The 18,485-nt window shown below is 40.9% G+C and overlaps 1 protein-coding gene and 1 pseudogene across 1 annotated transcript in view; one reads left to right on the forward strand and one right to left on the reverse strand.

Moving 5' to 3' along the window:
- KMT2C (lysine methyltransferase 2C) overlaps nt 1-18,485 on the reverse strand; it is a 291,349-nt gene that overhangs the window by 245,803 nt on the left and 27,061 nt on the right. The gene's annotated exons all lie outside the window — the stretch shown is intronic.
- LOC136128507 (hsc70-interacting protein pseudogene) lies at nt 8,023-9,294 on the forward strand (annotated as a pseudogene).

Here is an 18,485-nt window from a genome sequence, read left to right on the forward strand (position 1 = left end):
TTCCTACGTAAGTATAATTGAAAATGAAAAAAAAAAACCTAGTTCCTGATACCAGAATATATCTTTCATCCTGAGACAAACTGAGGATATTCCAATTCACACTCAAGAGATTATCCAAGATAGCCATTTAGTAGGGGAGGAAAAAATAAAGAATAAAAGCTCACCAAAACATTCACGGTAGCATCATTTTAAAAATCAAATGAGTGCGATACTGAGGTATCCACCCTTACGTGTGCTTACATAAGTTACCAACAGCATGTGCTGTGGATCCCAAGTCAACCCCTTACTCCAAAATGCCCTCCCTTTTTTGTTTCCCTTTAACCTCTCCCCACTACCACCACTCCTGCCACTGTCTCCCTCCCATAAATCTAGCCTTACCTACCTCTAAATGTCCATCATTTCTGAGCCCCGCTTCCTTCCTCTCTGATACCATACACGTTACCTTCTTTAGAAAGTCTCGTCAGTTATTCGTGCCTATTCTTTCTCTTGTCTCTAATTCACCACAGAACCTTCTGTAATCGGGTTAACAAACCCACTATTCCAGAGAGCAGATAGTCAAATCCATCAGACATTCTCTAAGCCATCTTTATCTCACCCCACAGTTATCCCTAGAACAACCGACACTACATCATACACAGACCTGCTAGAAATCTATTTCCTGGCTTCGCTGGCCAACTTTACGGTGTTTCCGTCTGACCACAGGTGAAAATACTAACGCTCCCTGGAATACAGCTCCCAATTGCTTCCTTTCACTAGACATGTTCTTATGCCCTCAACTCCCACCTTCACACCAGGTCTGGGCTCTAGTCCACACCCACCCTCCACACATCCACATTCCCGGTGAGCATCTTCGCTTGAATGGAACATAGGCACTTTTAGTTCAACAGATCCAAAACTCAACCTGTCATCATCTGACTTCTACCCAAATCTGTTCCATCCGCCTAGAAACTTCAATCATTTCAGTTTTCTCCCCTTCCTAAATAAGTCCTATTAATCCTACCTCTGAAACCTCTTTTCAGTCTGTTGCCTCTCTGTCATCCCCCGAACTGTCTTCTTCCAGGCAGTCATTCCTCTCTCACCTGCCAACACCCAACCACTTCCAATCTCCCTCGTTTCTCCTCCACACCAATGCAGACAGATACTTTGAAAATGCAAATACGATGCTGCTCACCTTCTTTCATCCTTCAGTGGCAGCATATTGCAAGCCTTAGAGACAGATATACAAACTTCTTTAAAAAAAGAAAGAAAGAAATACAAACTTTTTCTTTTTAATTATTTATTTTTGGCTGTGTTGGTCTTCGTTGGTGCACGCGGGCCTTCTCTAGTTGTGTAGAGTGTGGGCTACTCTTCGTTGCGGTGCGCATGCTTATTGTGGTGGCTTCTCTTGTTGCGGAGCACGGGATCTAGGCTCACGGGCTCAGTACTCATGGCACACGGGCTTAGTTGCTCCGCAGCATGTGGGATCTTCCTGGACCAGGGCTCGAACCCGTGTCCCCTGCATTGGCAGGCGGATTCTTAACCACTGCGCCACCAGGGAAGCCCCACAAACTTCTTAATATGGCATAAAAGACCCTTCATGATGCAACTTATGCCACCAGCTCAGCCTCATCTACTGTCGCTCCTCTCCATGTTATACTTTCACCATATTTAACCTTTTATCATCCCCTTCAAAACTCTCTGCCTTTACATGTGCTATTCCCTCTGCCTGAAATACTCTTTGGACGGTCCTTACAAGCTTCAGTTTAGTGTTACCTCCTCTAGAAAAGCGTTGTGTAAGCCTCACGGTACAAAGAGCTCCTCCTCTTTTCAGGACTCAGAAGCCTGTCCATATCTCCACTTGTCTCACCACCCTTGCTGGTTCACCCAACTTTAAGGCTGATTGGCAGGGATCTCATCTTATGATCCTGCATACTTCCAATGCCTAACAGAGTACCTGACACAGCAGTATGTACGCAGTAAGGACTGAATGAATAAATCAAACTCATAGGTTGACACACAAAAATTTTTAGCTCGTCAACGACTTAAACATGAAACTAGTCACACAAAAAGTTTTAGCTCGTCAAGGACTTAAACATGAAACTAGTCAACTTTACATTGAAGAGGCTTTCGTATATTGGTATTTACATAAACTCATATATACTACACACACACACGCACAAATATACCATCACGTCTGGTTCCATATAACAAGTCGATTTCCCCAACCTAGCACAAACCTACAGTAGTAATTCTTTGCTGCTATGTATACTGTTCACATTAAGTTCAAACAAACTAATTTAATTACCCATAGTTAAATAATTTCATATGCTCACAGATATACGAACAGGAACTATATAAATACAACAGTCATCAGCAGTTTCAAGGGTAGGGCAGTTACGGGCTGAACTGTGCTCGCCCCAAATTCACATGCCGAAGCCCACACGCCCAGCATCTCAGAGTGTGACTGTATCTGGAGATACAGCCTATAAAGAAATAATGAAGTTAAAAACAGTGTGTTAGAGTGAACCCGAATCCAGTATGACAAATGTCCTTTTAAGAAGAGATGAGGACTTCCCTGGTGGCACAGTGGTTAAGAATCTGCCTGCCAATGCAGGGAACACGGGTTCGATCCCTGGTCCGGGAAGATCCCACATGCCACAGAGCAACTAAGCCCATACGCCACAACTACTGAGGCTGCCCTCTAGAGCCCACGAGCCACAACTACTGAGCCCACGTGCCGCAACTACTGAAGCCCGCACGCCTAGAGCCCGTGCTCCACAACAAGAGAAGCCACCACAATGAGAAGCCCGCGCACCACAACAAAGACCCAACACAGCCAAAAATAAATAAATAAAATAAATTTATTTTTTAAAAAATTAAAAATAGAAATAAAAATAAAAAAAAAAAAAAAAAGAAGAGGAGATGAGAACACGGACAACACAGAGGGATGACCTGGTGAGGACACAGTGAGAAGGCGACCACCTGCAAGCCAAGGAGAGAGGCCTCAGAAGAAACTCAATCTGCTGACACCTTGATCTAGGGCTTCCAGACTCCAAAATTGTGAGAAAATAACTTTCTGTTGTTTAAGCCACCAGTCTGTGGTATTTTTTTATGACACCCAAGCTAATAGAGGGGGCTTCTGGTTTATAGAATTTAAATTTCTTAATCACGTACATGGGATTTTTTTAAGCCAGCAAGGGTTGAGTGAGCAGTGAAGTTGTGGATGTTTTCATTTTCTTCTTCACGCTGGCCTGTATTTACCACCACCACCCCCCAAAAAAAACCATTAAATTAAATGATATAAGAAAATATCCTAGACGTCAGAGTTTACCATACACTGGCCACAAAAACTACATTTTATCTTACTATTTATCATTTGAAACAAAATAATGTACTATGTTAAAATACGATATTTTTAATTTTTACCAGCTCCAAAAGGAACTGGTGGAGGTAGAAACTGGAGAGCACTGTTGTTACACACCTCCCTGGAGATTAGAGAACCAACAGTTATAACAAGTACAGAACCTTCCTGTGTTTGTGTTCAAAGTCATTATAGAAGCTAGGTAACACATAATAGACTCTGTGAGTTAGGCATCTTATACATTATCATTTATTTCTCATAACAACCCAGTGCAACTGAGATTGAGTCCCCCATTTTTCAGGTAAGGAAACTCAGACTCAGAGAGGGTAAGTAACTGGTCAAGGTCATACAGTTAGGAAATGGAAGTGCTGAGACTCAAGTCCACATGTCTTAAAATCCCACGCTTCTTGATACTAAGAGTCCTTGAATGCTTAACAGCTATTTATTAAACATCTTTTGTATGCACTTGGCTAGACAGAGCTCTGACCCAAGAAACACAGTCACTATTCCAAGCACTTAGAATTTCCTCTTTAACACTTTGTTGAATGTCTATTTCTCCTAACTCCTCAACTAGATTTTAGAGCTCCTCAAAAGAGCTGTAGTAAAAAGAGAAAAACAAAGAGCTTTGAGTCAAAGTCCTGGAAAAATTCTGGCTTTTTCCCACTTACATAAATTAACAAGCTGGATTCTTCATCAGTAAAAGGGTTGTGTATTGAGTAACATATATGAAATTGCTGGGAAGCGTGCCTGGCGCTCAGTGGATACTAAATAAACGTTAAGGAGACATGAATATTCATTTCAGCCTTCACAGAATGCAGACCCAGAACTCAAACTTTTTAATTCACCAATACTCTGATTCCTCCAGTGGCCTCTTCGGGATTCAAAGATTCCACTCATCATCACTCTCTCTATCCCATCCATCTACACTACATACCACTTAACATTCAAAGCAGAAAAACGAACATTCTGTATCTTCTTTATACCATGGTCTTTTAGAGTAGTGATCTCCAAAGCAGAATGCACACAACACACTTAAATGTCTCAATCACAGGCGTGCAAATCCTACAACTTGAGATTAATAAGGAATGTGAAATTTAGCTCTCCTAAAGTTTAGCAACCTGTATTAATATAAGGACTGTGATAGACGTACACTATTTATTTCAAAAAGAAAAATAAAAAGGATACAGATGTTGAGAGCAAGGATTCAAATTCTTACTAATGGAGGCATGATTCAAATATGTTTGGGACTTCCCTGGTGGCGCAGTGATTAAGAATCCTCTGCCAATGCAGGGGACATGGGTTCGAGCCCTGTTCCGGGAAGATCCCACATGCCGCGGAGCAACTAAGCCCGTGCACCACAACTACTAAGCCTGAGCTCTAGAGCCCGCGAGCCACAACAACTGAGCCTTCACGCCACAACTACTGAAGCCCGCATGCCTAGAGCCCATGCTCCACAACAAGAGAAGCCACCGCAATGAGAAGCCCGCGCACCGCAACGAAGAGTAGCCCCCACTCACCGCAACTAGAGAAAGCCCGCGTGCAACAAAGATCCAATGCAGCCAAAACCAAATAAATAAAATAAATTTTTTTAAATAAATAATAATTTTTTTAAAAAGAAAAAGAAAACAAATATAAGTTTGGAGACAACTGCTTTAGAGCCACAATTGTATCATTAGTTATTGTTAAATTCAATGTGGGAACAATGATGTACAGTATATTGTATTTTTATTAACACTGAACACTTTACAAATGGGCAGAGCAATTTCGCAGGTCTGTGCCACCAATCCTTAAGTTGCTCCTTCTGCCTGGATATGCACTAGCACGTAACTCCTACACTTCTCCTATACATTCATCTCACCATGGAGTCTTTACAGATCCGCACAGTGACAGGTGGTTAGTAATCTACAAATCTAAAGCTACAAGGTTCTAAGTCAAATTATAATACAGGGCTAATATAAGGAAAAATTTATGTACCATTCTCTTGCTCTAAGACATAACTTCATTAAGAATAAAACAACCTTGGGCTTCCCTGGTGGCGCAGTGGTTGAGAGTCCGCCTGCCGATGCAGGGGACACGGGTTCGTGCCCCGGTCCGCGAAGATCCCACAATGCCGCGGAGCGGCTGGGCCCGTAAGCCGTGGCCGCTGAGCCTGCGCGTCCGGAGCCTGTGCTCCGCAACAGGAGAGGCCACAACAGTGAGAGGCCCGCATACCGAAAAAAAAAAAAAGAATAGAACAATCTTGAGACTTCCCTGGTGGTCCAGTGGTTAAGACTCCGCACTCCCAATGCAGGTGGCCCCGGTTCAATCCCTGGTCAGGGAACTAGATCCCACATGCTGCAGCTAAGATCCCGCATGCCGCAACTAAAAAGGTCCCGCACGCAGCCAAATTCTAAAAAAAGAATAAAACAATCTTATTTATGATTACACTCCCCTCTGCACCTACTGGAAAAACATTCCTCTAGGCAAGTTTTGATCAAAAGGAATACACTGTATTTAATATGCACTAAATTGATTTTCCTTGTAAATCTACACTTAAACCATTCCCCCAAAAAAGTATCCCGCACAAAAAAGGACATAAGTGAATGTGTATTTATTTTGAGCCCTAAACCCCTAAATTCCCAACAACTACTGTAACGGTGTTGTAACTCTACTTGAATTATGGTACAGAAACTAAACCAGTGACTCCTTAGAGAATCTCCTGATTTTAAGCACAGAACTTGGAACTTAGAAATTGTTCTAATATCCTACCAAAAGTATATTAAAGTGAACACTTATGAAAAAAAAAACTAAATATATTTTCACTGGCTTGCACTGAATTCCCTCTCTTGGCTATGCCTTGATAAGTTATCATGCAACAACTATAAATGTATCTCACCTATCTGTACCCACCCCCACCCTGTGCATCAACACAAGGGAGCCTTGGAAAGGCCTGAGAGCTCCAGCTGAACTGTGGAAATGATCCAAACTCATATACTCACAATCGCTTTTTTAATAATGACGTGTGCAGAGGGGGAAAAAAATAGAGGTTTTTATAATATACCTTCCATAATACCTCACAGCTACTTCACAATGACCCTACTTCTCCACTTGATTAGTTATTAGTAATCAACCCTTAGTCAAAGGTAAAAACGAAGGGCTATGGAATTGTTCATCATTTCCTCTTAAGTCTCTTAAAGGCAGTGTTCTTAGAATTCCACATTCATGATCTCATTGAAAACTCAGGGCTGAATTAACTTGCCTCAAGTCACATCAGAACCACCACATGGTACAACTCCAGGAAGCAGCATTTGCATTGTGTTTGATGGGAATGCCATCCCTAGCACAACAGGATGGGAGCTGTACAATGAAGCGGTCTGGGTCACACCACTAGTAAGCAGTGGAGGTGAATGAAGCTCAAAACTCTGCTGTGACTGAGGAGGAAGAGCACACGCCCCCCATGCTGGAGGATGGACAATTAATCATATAATAAAACAAAATTCTCTTGTTATAATAAGCCAGTTATCAGCTTTGTTGGTGAAGGAAGGAAGGGAGGGAGGGAGGGAGGGAGGGAGGGAGGGAGAAGTCAGTAGACAATGACCACTGAAGAGAGAAGCAAGAAGAAATTGTAAGAAGAAAACCTTACTGAAGACTCTGCCTCTGATGAAGCTGCACATCTTCAGTGGTAGGAGGCAGTAAGAAGAGAGAGATCTATGGGGCACAGAGGAATCAGGGTGGTTCTGTTTTTCCCATCCACCCCACTGCTGCCCTTGCAAGACCCCAAATGAGTTTTATAAAGAATGACTAGCCAGCATTCAGGTTAAAATGACACTTGCACCTAGAGTAGGAAAAACTATAAATTATGCATCAGTCTCCACATTCACCTGCTCCCACTTGTAACTTTGAAAGGATTCATTTATTTCAAAATTAGAAAACTGATCTGAGTAAAAAACCTCATTAAAATATATGGCTTGGAAATATTTAGAATCTACTATTACAAGAGCTTATTTTCTTAACATGCAAAGAGTATTTACAAGTCACTTTAAAAAAAATTTTTTTTAAAGGATGACCAACACAACAGAAAAGTGGGCAGTGACATACAGAAGCCACTACTGTTACCCAACCAGCAGCCACTCCACCCCCCACCCCCACCCCCACCAACTTGTTCTTGCTGTCAGAGGCCACCTCCCATTATAAGGCCTCAGAGGAACAGATGTTGGCTTTCCCGGCCTCACTTGTACCTACAACAGGAATACATGGCCAATCACAGCCAAGAGGATCCAAGGGGAAATCTGCTGACAGCATCCAGGAAAGGTTTTTGTTCCAAATAAAATAGACGTACACGAAGAGATAGACCACATCTTTACGGCGCTGGTCACATGGGCTACCAGAAATGTGAACATCACTCCTCTCTTCTTCTCACATCTCACACCCAACTCCTCCACAGATCCTTTCAGCTCTACCTTCAAAATATATACAGAATAACTTCTCTGACGTCCATCTTTTTCCAAAATACCTCTCACCTGGCTGCTTGCAATATTTTCGTAACTACCAAGCCTACTTCAGCCTTTATCCCTTTCATCCTAGTCTCAACACGGCAGCCAGCATGAACCTTTCAAAGTCTTAGTCAGATAAGGTCTGCCCTCTGCTCAAAAGCCCCCAAAGGTATCTCATCTCACCGGGAATAAAAGCCAAAAGATCTCACAATGGTCTACAAGGCCCTGCACGCTCTGACTTCCTGCCCCCCCTCTCTGCCAGCCATCACTCAGCTCTGCCACCCTCCCCAGCTCTCCTTCCAGGTCTTTGAAGGCGCCAGCTCACTCCTGCCCCGGGCCTGTGTGCTCCGGGAGAGGCCCTCTGTCTGAGATGCTCTTCCACCGTACCTCTTGCCCTTGCACTCCTACTACCTTTGAGACTCCACTCAAAGGTCACTGCATTGAAGCCTTCCCTGATCACGTCATTAAAATAACCCAACTCAGCCTCGCCCTTCCCCCTGCATTGCTTTATTTTTCTCCATAACACTTAACATTGGGCCTGGAATCAGGCCGCAGCCTCACCGCGCCCGCCGCCTCCGGACCATGGACCCCCCGCAAAGTGAGCGAGCTTCGAGCCTTCGTGAAAATGTGCAAGAAGGACCCAAGCGTTCTGCACACGGATGAAATGCGCTTCCTGAGGGAGTAGGTGGAGAGCATGGGGGTAAAATACCACCTGCTACTCATAAAACTAAATTGGAAGAAAATACCAAGGAAGAAAAAAGATAGTAAGAAGGCGGAGGAAAACATAAAGACAGATGAACCATCAAGTGAGGAAAGTGATCTAGAAATTGACAATGAATCAAGCTAAATCCTCGTTTGGCCATTCTGTATGGCAAGAGAGCAAGTGTCTTCATCAAATTACAGAAGCCAAATGCTGCCATCCGAGACTGTGACAGAGCTATTGAAATAAATCCTGATTCTGCTCAGCCACACAAGTGGCGAGGGGAAGCACACAGGCTTTCGGGCCACTGGGAAGAAGCTGCTCACGATCTAGCCCTTGCCTGTAAGCTGGATTATGATGGCGATGCTAGTGCAATGCTGAAAGAAGTTCAACCAAGGGCCCAGAAAACTGCTAAACATCGGAGAAAGTATGAGCAAAAACGTGACGAGCGAGAGATCAAAGAAAGAACAGAAAGGGCCAGGAAGGCTCAGGGAGAACACGCAAGAGCCCCGAGGGAGGAAGAGGCCAGAGGACAATCAGGGACTCAGTGCAGCTCTTTTCCAGGTGGAATGGGAGGGGGCATGCCTGGAATGGCAGGAATGCCTGGGCTCAATGAAATTCTTAGTGATCCAGAGGTTCTTGCAGCCATGCAGGATCCAGAAGTTATGGTGGCCTTCCAGGATGTGGCTCAGAACCCAGCAAATACGTCAAAATATCAGAGCAACTCAAAGGTTATGAATCTCATCAGTAAACTGTCGGCCACATTTGGAGGTCAAGCATAATGCCCTTCTGACAAATAAAGCCCCTGCTGAAGGAAAAGCAACTTAGATCACCTAATGGATGGCGCAATAATACAAACCAGTGTACCTCTGACCTTCTCATGAAGAAAGCTAGGGTGCTTTGAAGATAATCCCTACCCCTCTGCCCCAAATGCAGCTGAAACATTTTTACAGTGGTTTGCCGTTAGGGTATTCATTCAGATAAATTAAAAACTTTAAACAATTTTTAAACCTTAAAAATATTTAAAACAAATTAAAAGGGTGTGTTAATTCCTACATTTTTCTTTACTAATCATTTTGGTTTTTTCCTTTGAATTAATTAGGCAAGGAAGATACTTCAGTATGGAAGGTTTATTGTTCAAGTTTGAGTGAAATAAAGATTTATTAGTGGGAAGATCATTTAAGTAGATAAAGTTTGAGTTGGATATATGGTCACTGAAGCATTTTGATCTGTCTTTTTAATTGCTTTATTATTATTATTTTTAATGATTTGCTTTCATGAAACTACTGAGACCACCAGTATTGCAGTAGGACCTGGGTAGGGACTGGAAGTACTTGGCAGGGCAGCAGCAACCCTACTACATTTTACATAATGTGTACCCTTGTGCAGATGCATTTAAATCTTACACTGTGGTGAAGGCATGATTTTTATACTGCTGCAGTAAAATTGGATTACTTAGCCCTGTTCTTGTCTGATATCTAAAATAAATGCTTCATATTTCCACATTAAAAAAAAACACTTAACATCTTACTGAACATTCTACCTCCTTGCTCGCCTCCTCCCCTATCCCCACCAAACTGTAAGCTTTCAGAGGGCAGTAAACATGGCCTGTTTTGCTCACTGCTGTTATTTCCCATAGCTACAGACTACTCCTGGTAAATTATAGGTGTTCAATAATTATTTAAGTGAATTATTGAAGTGAATATTCAACAAGCTGAAGATATTTTTTAACTTTATTGAGGTATAATTGCTTTATAATGTGTGTTAGCTTCTGCTTTATAACAACGTGAATCAGCTATACATATACATATATCCCCATATCTCCTCCCTCTTGCATCTCCCTCCCACCCTCCCTATCCCACCCCTCTAGGTGGTCACACTGATCTCGCTGTTCTACGCAGCTGCTTCCCACTAGCTATCTATTTCACATTTGGTAGTGTATATATGTCCATGCCACTTTCTCACTTCACCCCAGCTTACCCTTCCCCCTCCCCATGTCCTCAAGTCCATTCTCTAGGTCTGCATCTTTATTCCTGTCCTGCCCCCACGTTCTTCAGAACCTTTTTTTTTTTTACGATTCCATATATATGTGTTAGCATATGGTATTTGTTTTTCTCTTTCTGACTTATTTCACTGTGTATGACAGACTCTAGGTCCATCCACCTCACTACAAATAACTCAATTTCGTTTCTTTGTATGGCTGAGTAATATTCCACTGTATATACATGCCACATCTTCTTTATCCATTCATCTGTTGATGCAAAGTTAGGTTGCTTCCATGTCCTGGCTATTGTAAATAGTGCTGCAATGAACGCTGACACTGTGGTACATGACTCTTTTTGAACTATGGTTTTCTCAGGATATATGCCCAGTAGTGGGATTGCTGGGTCGTATGGCAATTCTATTTTTAGTTTTTTACGAAACCTCCATACTGTGCTCCAGAGTGGCTGTATCAATTTACGTTCCCACCAACAGTGCAACAGGGTTCCCTATTCTCCACACCCTCTCCAGTATTTATTGTTTATAGATTTTTTGATGATGGCCATTCTGACCGGTATGAGGTGATACCTCATTGTAGTTTTGATTTTCATTTCTCTAATGATTAGTGACGTTGAGCATCCTTTCATGTGTTTGCTGGCCATCTGTATATCTTCTTGGTAGAAATGTCTACTTAGATCTTCTGCCCATTTTTGGATTGGGTTGTTTGTTTTTTTAATATTGAGCTGCTTGTATATTTTGGAGATTAATCCTTTGTCAGTTGCTTCATTTGCAAATATTCTCTCCCACTCTGAGGGTTATCTTTTCATCTTGTTTATGGTTTCCTTTGCTGTGCAAAAGCTTTTAAGTTTCACTAGGTCCCATTTGTTTATTTTTGTTTTTATTTCCATTTCTCTAGGAGATGGGTCAAAAACGATCTTGCTGTGATTTATGTCATAGAGTGTTCTGCCTATGTTTTCCTCTAAGAGTTGTACAGTGTCTGGCCTTATATTTAGGTCTTTAATCCATTTTGAGTTTATTTTTGTGTATGGTGTTAGAGAGTGTTCTAATTTCATTCTTCTACATGTAGCTGTTCAGTTTTCCCAGCACCACTTATTGAAGAGGCTGTCTTTTCTCCATTGTATATCCTTGCCTCCTTTGTCAAAGTTAAGGTGACCATGTGTGCGTGGATTTATCTCTGGGCTTTCTGTCCTGTTCCATTGAGCTATATTTCTGTTTTTGTGCCAGTCCCATACTGTCTTGATTACTGTAGCTTTGTAGTATAGTCTGAAGTCAGGGAGCCTGATTCCTCCCAAGCTGAAATTTTAAAAAGCAGGAAAGGGGACAGCATCTGGGTCCTTGATAATTTCATCAGGCTACTGAAATACCCCTGGACTCTGGTCATAGGAAGTGAAATCTGACTCATTTCAGCCATTTTTAATTAAGGTTTTTGTTATTTGAAGTCAAAAGGTACCTGGTACAGGGCATAGGTAGGCGATTTGCAAAAAAAAAAAGAAATGCTAGTGGCAAATACACTCAATTTAACTCAATCATAAGACATGCAAATTAAAATAACCATGGAATAATATGTCACCCCAGCAGAAACATAAAAGCTTAATACATGTATATCCCAATTCACTCACTAAAACACTAGTGGTATTTACTATTTCTTTAACTTTACACATGAACATACAATTCATAAGAGTGTGATATTCCATTGCCTGTAATTTTTCCCCATGCTCTGAATGTTAGACAGACTGTTCACTCCTGACCAGTAATGTAAATTATATTTACTTAACTCTGATGAAGTACTTACTCTGCCCTGGCCATGTGCTATCCACTTTTACATGCATTATTTATTGCCCACTACAACCCTACAAAATATGTACTATTGTTATTCCAGGTTTTTAAATATTTATTTATTTACTTATTTATTTGCTGCGTTGGGTCCTCATTGCTGCGCACAGGCTTTCTCTAGTTGTGGCAAGCAGGGGCTACTCTTCATTGCGGTGCGCAGGCTTCTCATTGCAGTGGCTTCTCTTGTTGCGGCGCATGGGCTCTACGCACGTGGGCTTCAGTGATTGTGGCATGCAGGCTTCAGTAGTTGCGGTTCTTGGGCTCTAGAGCACAGGCTCAGTAGCTGTGGCACACGGGCTTAATTGCTCCACGGCATGAGGGATCTTCCCGGACCAGGGCTTGAACCCGTGTCCCCTGCATTGTTAGGTGGATTCTTAACCACTGCACCACCAGGGAAGTCCTGTTATTCCATTTTAAAGTTGATGAAACTGAGCTATGAGAAAGACCAGTGATCAGCCCCAAATCAAGTAGCAGCTTAATTATAAGGCTAGAATTTGAACCTAGGCAGTTTGACCACCAGAAACCAACAAGCAGAGCTTCTCCCAAACTGAATGTGTTCTGCAACACACCGACTCCACCTGCACCTCTCTTTCTGCCACTTATTTTGTGTTTGTGTTTTGATCCATAATGACTGAAAAAAGGTATTCAAGTGACAGTGCCAAACTTATCAGAAAGATACACTCTGACAGAAAAAGAAGATAAAAATGAAAAGACAGTCAAAGATTGGTAGAAGTCCTTTGTCTCAGTTTTCTCCACTGAAAACACTGGAGATGTAACAGTATTTACTTTTAGATTGTTGGTAATGACTAAACAGCACATGTGACACATTTAGGATAGGATACATTAAACAATGAACAGTCTTTATGTTCATCATTATTATCATAATTATGATGAAAGGCTTCATAAATGTCACCAAAGTTATGAAGGACTGACCAACAACTATATGACTGGTAGCTGGAAGAAACAAACTATGGCCAGAGACATGTTATGACTTCGGAGATACAAAAAAGAAAAGGATGAGGGCTGATTTTCATTCTGGGAACAGAGTACTTAGGTGACTCAGTAAAGAAAAACTCTATTAGAACTACAATTCCCATTTTCAGAACTGTATGCCCTGTCCCCCCACCCCAGCCCCACCCAGCATATGTTGCTGGCAAGGATGTGCGGCGGGGGGACGACAGACACATACTCTGTGTGGGAGTCTAAGTCAATACTGCATTTGTGGAGGGCAATCGGCCAGTAACTATCAAAACCTGAAACACAAGTACTCTTTAATAAGACATCTCTACATATAGGAATTTACCTTCTAAAATATGCCAACAAGTAAATCTATGCAAGCACAAGGATGTTCACTACAAAGATAACAATAAAACTGGAAATCAACTAAATGACCATCAATAAGGGAATGGTTAAATAAGTTAGGGTACTCCAATCTAGTTTACAAACCCATTTTTCCACTAGGCTCTCTAATAATCTAAGTGACACTACTATCCACCCAAGCTGCCGAAGCCAAAATTCTAGACAACAGCTTTACTTCTTTTTCTCATACTCCCCTCATCAAATCCTTTAGCAGACCTTATCACAGTAGCTTTCAAAACACATATAAAATCTAATCACCTTTCTCCTCTGTCACAAGCCTACCCAAAGCCATACCTGCCAAGATTACTTCAATAGCTTTGTTGGTTTAAAACCCTCCAATGGCTTCCACTGCGCTGAGAATAAAATTCCTGCCCCTTACCATGATCCTGCCCTTAGCATGCAGGGCATCACGTGATCAGGCTCCTGCCGGCCTCTCAGATGCAATCTCGTAAGCTCTCCTGAATGTCCAGTAACACCAGCCTTTTATTTTGAGAGGTAGGAGGGTCCCTTGAGCATCACACATGCATTCTTGTTTTGGGGGCTTCACAATGAACCGTGTTCTTCTGAATTTTCTCATAACTGCCTCCACTTCACCCAGGTCTATTTCAATATCATCACTTCAACAAGACCTTCCTGACAACCTCACTACATGCATTACTGTCTCTCAGAACCATTAACAGACACTCTCAATACCATTACCACAGTTTTATTTTCTTTATGGTACCTCTCACTGTCTGAAATTAATGATAAGGAATACATTTATTTTGTTCATCTCACTACTGAAGTATTTGTCCAGTGAAAGAAAGGGCTTGATCTCCGTTGTGCACCACTGAATCCCCAGAATCTAGAACACTCCTGAACACTTCTTGGCATAAGCAAAGCCCTTAATTTGCAGCAGCTGGATGAATATTAGGCAGTTTTTGAAAAGAATGATATTGATGTATATATGCTAAAACAGAAAAATGTTCAAGATAAACGAAGTGACAAAAGAAAGTCACAAAGCAACACATATAAAATGAGGGGACTTCCCTGGGGCTGCAGTGGTTAAGACTCTGTGCTCCCAATGCAGGGGGCCCGGGTTCAATCCAGGGAACTAGATCCCACAGCCCGCAATTAAAGATCCCACATGCCGCAACAAAGATCCCACAGGCGGCAACGAAGATCCCGCATACTGCAACTAAGACCTGGCACAGCCAAATAAATAAAATTTTTTAAATACATATAAAATGATCCCATCTGTGTGAAAATGAATGTAAGCACATTCTGTAAAAATAGAAAACATATATGCATAGCAAGAGTCAAGAAGGATACAAGATAGAGTTCACAATAATTCTCTCTGAAATACAGGGCAGAAGACAGGGGGAAAAAGGCCTTACACTATTTAATTAATTATACTCTCCTGAGCTATCTGAATATTTTCACCAGCAGGTATCATATTCATAACTTTTTTGTGACAGTTTTCCTATTCCTCCACCTGTTGTAAAAGGCCCAACACACAAAGTGAGTACTCTCTTTTCTAAACACCCAGAACACATATACAACCTAAAGCTCCCATTATATTTCTACAATCTAACACATTCTGAAACACTGGATAAAATACACATGTGAATATTAGCTTTGGTCTAGTCCAGCTTAAAAGCTGAAGGAGAATCTCTTGGTTCAAATAGCAGATCAAACATACACACATTATCTCCTTTCAATAAAAGCCCACTGAAATACTATTTAAAATTTTTTTTAAGAAAAAGAATTATCATTTAAAAAATAAAATAAAATGGAGAGATCTTTTCTTAAAAAAAAAAAAAATCATTGTCTGGGGAAGGAAACTGGGGAAAAGAGCAGGGGGAGGGTTGGCACTCTGGGGTAAAACAATGGACTCCTAAATGTCAGAATACAAAGGGTTATCAACTTCAAGCTAATCATTAATTCCCACCAAGAACTCACCATGAGCCCTTCTACTAGGTCTTAAATATGAGTGACAAGGATCAGCAGATGTATGATTAAAAACCCTACAACATAAATGAGACCAAGATAAACAACAATTACCCTAGAGCAAACAGATAAGAGGAAGGATGATGACTTAAAAAAAAACCTCTATTAACATTTTCAAAGAGATTCAAGAAGATTATGAATCCATAAAATAGAAAAAGGATGCTGGGCGTGGGGGGGGTGGAATTCTTGAAAATTTAAAATATGACTGCTAAAGTAAAATTACAGAGTCTTAGAATAAAATAGAGGAAATGCCCAGAAAAACAAAAGGACAAAAAAATGGGGGTGGAGGAGTGAGCATGAATACATAAAGCCCAATAACCAACTAAAAGGAATTATAAAGAGAATTAAAGCAATAATAGGAAAATTTCCCAAGAATTAAAAAAGAGTCTTTAGGGGCTTCCCTGGTGGCGCAGTGGCTGAGAGTCCGCCTGCCGATGCAGGGGACACGGGTCCGTGCCCCGGTCCGGGAAGATCCCACATGCCGCGGAGCGGCTGGGCCCGTGAGCCATGGCCGCTGAGCCTGCGCGTCCGGAGCCTGTGCTCCGCAACGGGAGAGGCCACAGCGGTGAGAGACCCACGTACCGCAAAAAAAAAAAAAAAAAAAAAAAAAAAAGAGTCTTTAGTTTAATAATAATGGAAAAGAACCACCTCTAAACATCTTTGAGAAATTTCTTTTTAAAAAAGACAGAAAGAAAGCTCTAAGGAGCTTCCACAGAGGAAGATAAAACACATCACCCACAATGGAACAAGAAACACACTATATCAGACTTCTCAACAACAACAATGGATACTAAAAGACATTGGAGCAATGCAATCAAAGCTTTGACGGAAAATAATTTTCAACTTCGTTTGGCTTGAATAAAAATAACCAGTCAACTATAAGGGTTAATGAAGACATTTTCAGATATGCCAGAATTCAAAACTGCATCTTCCACATATTCTTTCTAGAAATTTCTGTGAGGGATGTACTGCATTAAAACAAGGAAGTAATTCAAAGAATAAAGATCCAATAAGAGCAGAGCCAAAGTGCAAATGCAGTGATGCAAAGTCCAACAAAGTGATGCAAAGAACAACATGTAACAGGTCTAGATAACATCTAGTCCATAATAAGGAAAAAGACTAGGAGAAGCCTTTCCTCAGGGGGAAAAGTACTCACATACATAAAATAACAGCAATAAAAACAAACAGCCGGGCTTCCCTGGTGGAGCAGTGGTTGAGAGTCCGCCTGCCGATGCAGGGGACACGGGTTCGGGCCCCGGTCTGGGAAGATCCCACATGCCGCAGAGCAGCTGGGCCCCTGAGCCATGGCCGCTGAGCCTGCGCGTCCAGAGCCTGTGCTCCGCAACGGGAGAGGCCACAACAGTGAGAGGCCCGCATACCGCAAAAAAGAAAAACAAACAAACAAAAAAAAAATAGCATGGAAAGCTGATAACATGGAAGAAAGAACAATGACAAATAAGACAGGAAAAAAGGCAATTACAGACTCAAAAACCAAGAACCAATACAGGAAATGTAATTGTACTCTCCTCTGCTGTGAACAATATTTATACCATCACAATAATGTAGAAACTATTCATCAATTTCCAACTATTAAAACCACGTCACAGGCAAACAGAGTATAAATGTTCTCAACCTTGACAATGCCAAAGTAGAAATGACAGACATAGGGGCATAAAGGGGAAAGGAAAGGTGAAGAGAAAAGTACAAGCAGTAATAGCGTCAATTTTACTCCTGGGAAATCAAGATAGACAATCTATATTAACATGAAGAAAAAGTCTATTATATTACATAAATTGCAAAGAGAACAGGGAAATTAAAAGTGATACATCTATTGGGTAAGTAGAAAAAATGCACCAAATCCTCATCTATCAGAGCAGAAATCAATGTAAAATTGATAAATCATAAAATAAGCTTATTATTTAGTCACAAAAACCACACAAATAATTTAAAGTTTCCTTTGGACAATGGCACTAAGGAGTGAGGAAGGGTTGCTGACCTTTATTATAAGCAACTAGATATCTGACTTCTAAATTTTTCACTGGACTTAAGAAAAAAACACCAAAGAATACTGATCTCTTCATGAAAACACAATTCATAACACATCCTGCCTACATTTTTCCCTATAATGTAATAGATAAAACTTCTTTTTCCTAACATTCCTGAGTGCCAGGTTGAATAATTTTTGAAGCTTTACCACCATCTTTAGAGGTATTTACAGACAATGTAATAATTCAACTTACAGGATATATATATTACTATCATCAAAATTACTGGACCATCACTCCATATCAAAGTAAAATGTAACTACAGATTTACTTTACATTACTTTAACCAAGCCAAAACATCCACATTTATCCATGGTTTCTCAATTTTAATAATTATTTTACCAAAAATATGGAAATGTATCTTTAACACTTTTTTTCTAGATTGCTTTAGGTTTTATTGGTGTTGGTAGTATACACAACAGCATTTCAAGTTCAACAGACCTAAATTTACTTCAGTTTTCATTCCATCTTTTCCTTTGTCCTTTTTACTTTTAGATAATATAAAGTTTATTTAATTATTTATTTTTAATCTGCCAGACCTGAAAAAGGAAAAGTATTTCTTGAAGTCCATACATAACACAAGATGAAAAAAGGACCAAGTTATTATTTATTACTATTCAAAACATTATGCAAAACCATAGAGCCAAATATAGAGATAAGACCAAATTCTAAGAGAAACAAATTCTAAGAGAAACACAGCCCATTCTAACCCATGATGGAAGATTTAAGTGAGATTTCAAAAATGG

The sequence above is a fragment of the Phocoena phocoena genome, chromosome 9 (assembly GCF_963924675.1).
Source record: "Phocoena phocoena chromosome 9, mPhoPho1.1, whole genome shotgun sequence".
Classification (NCBI taxonomy): Eukaryota; Metazoa; Chordata; class Mammalia; order Artiodactyla; family Phocoenidae; genus Phocoena; species Phocoena phocoena.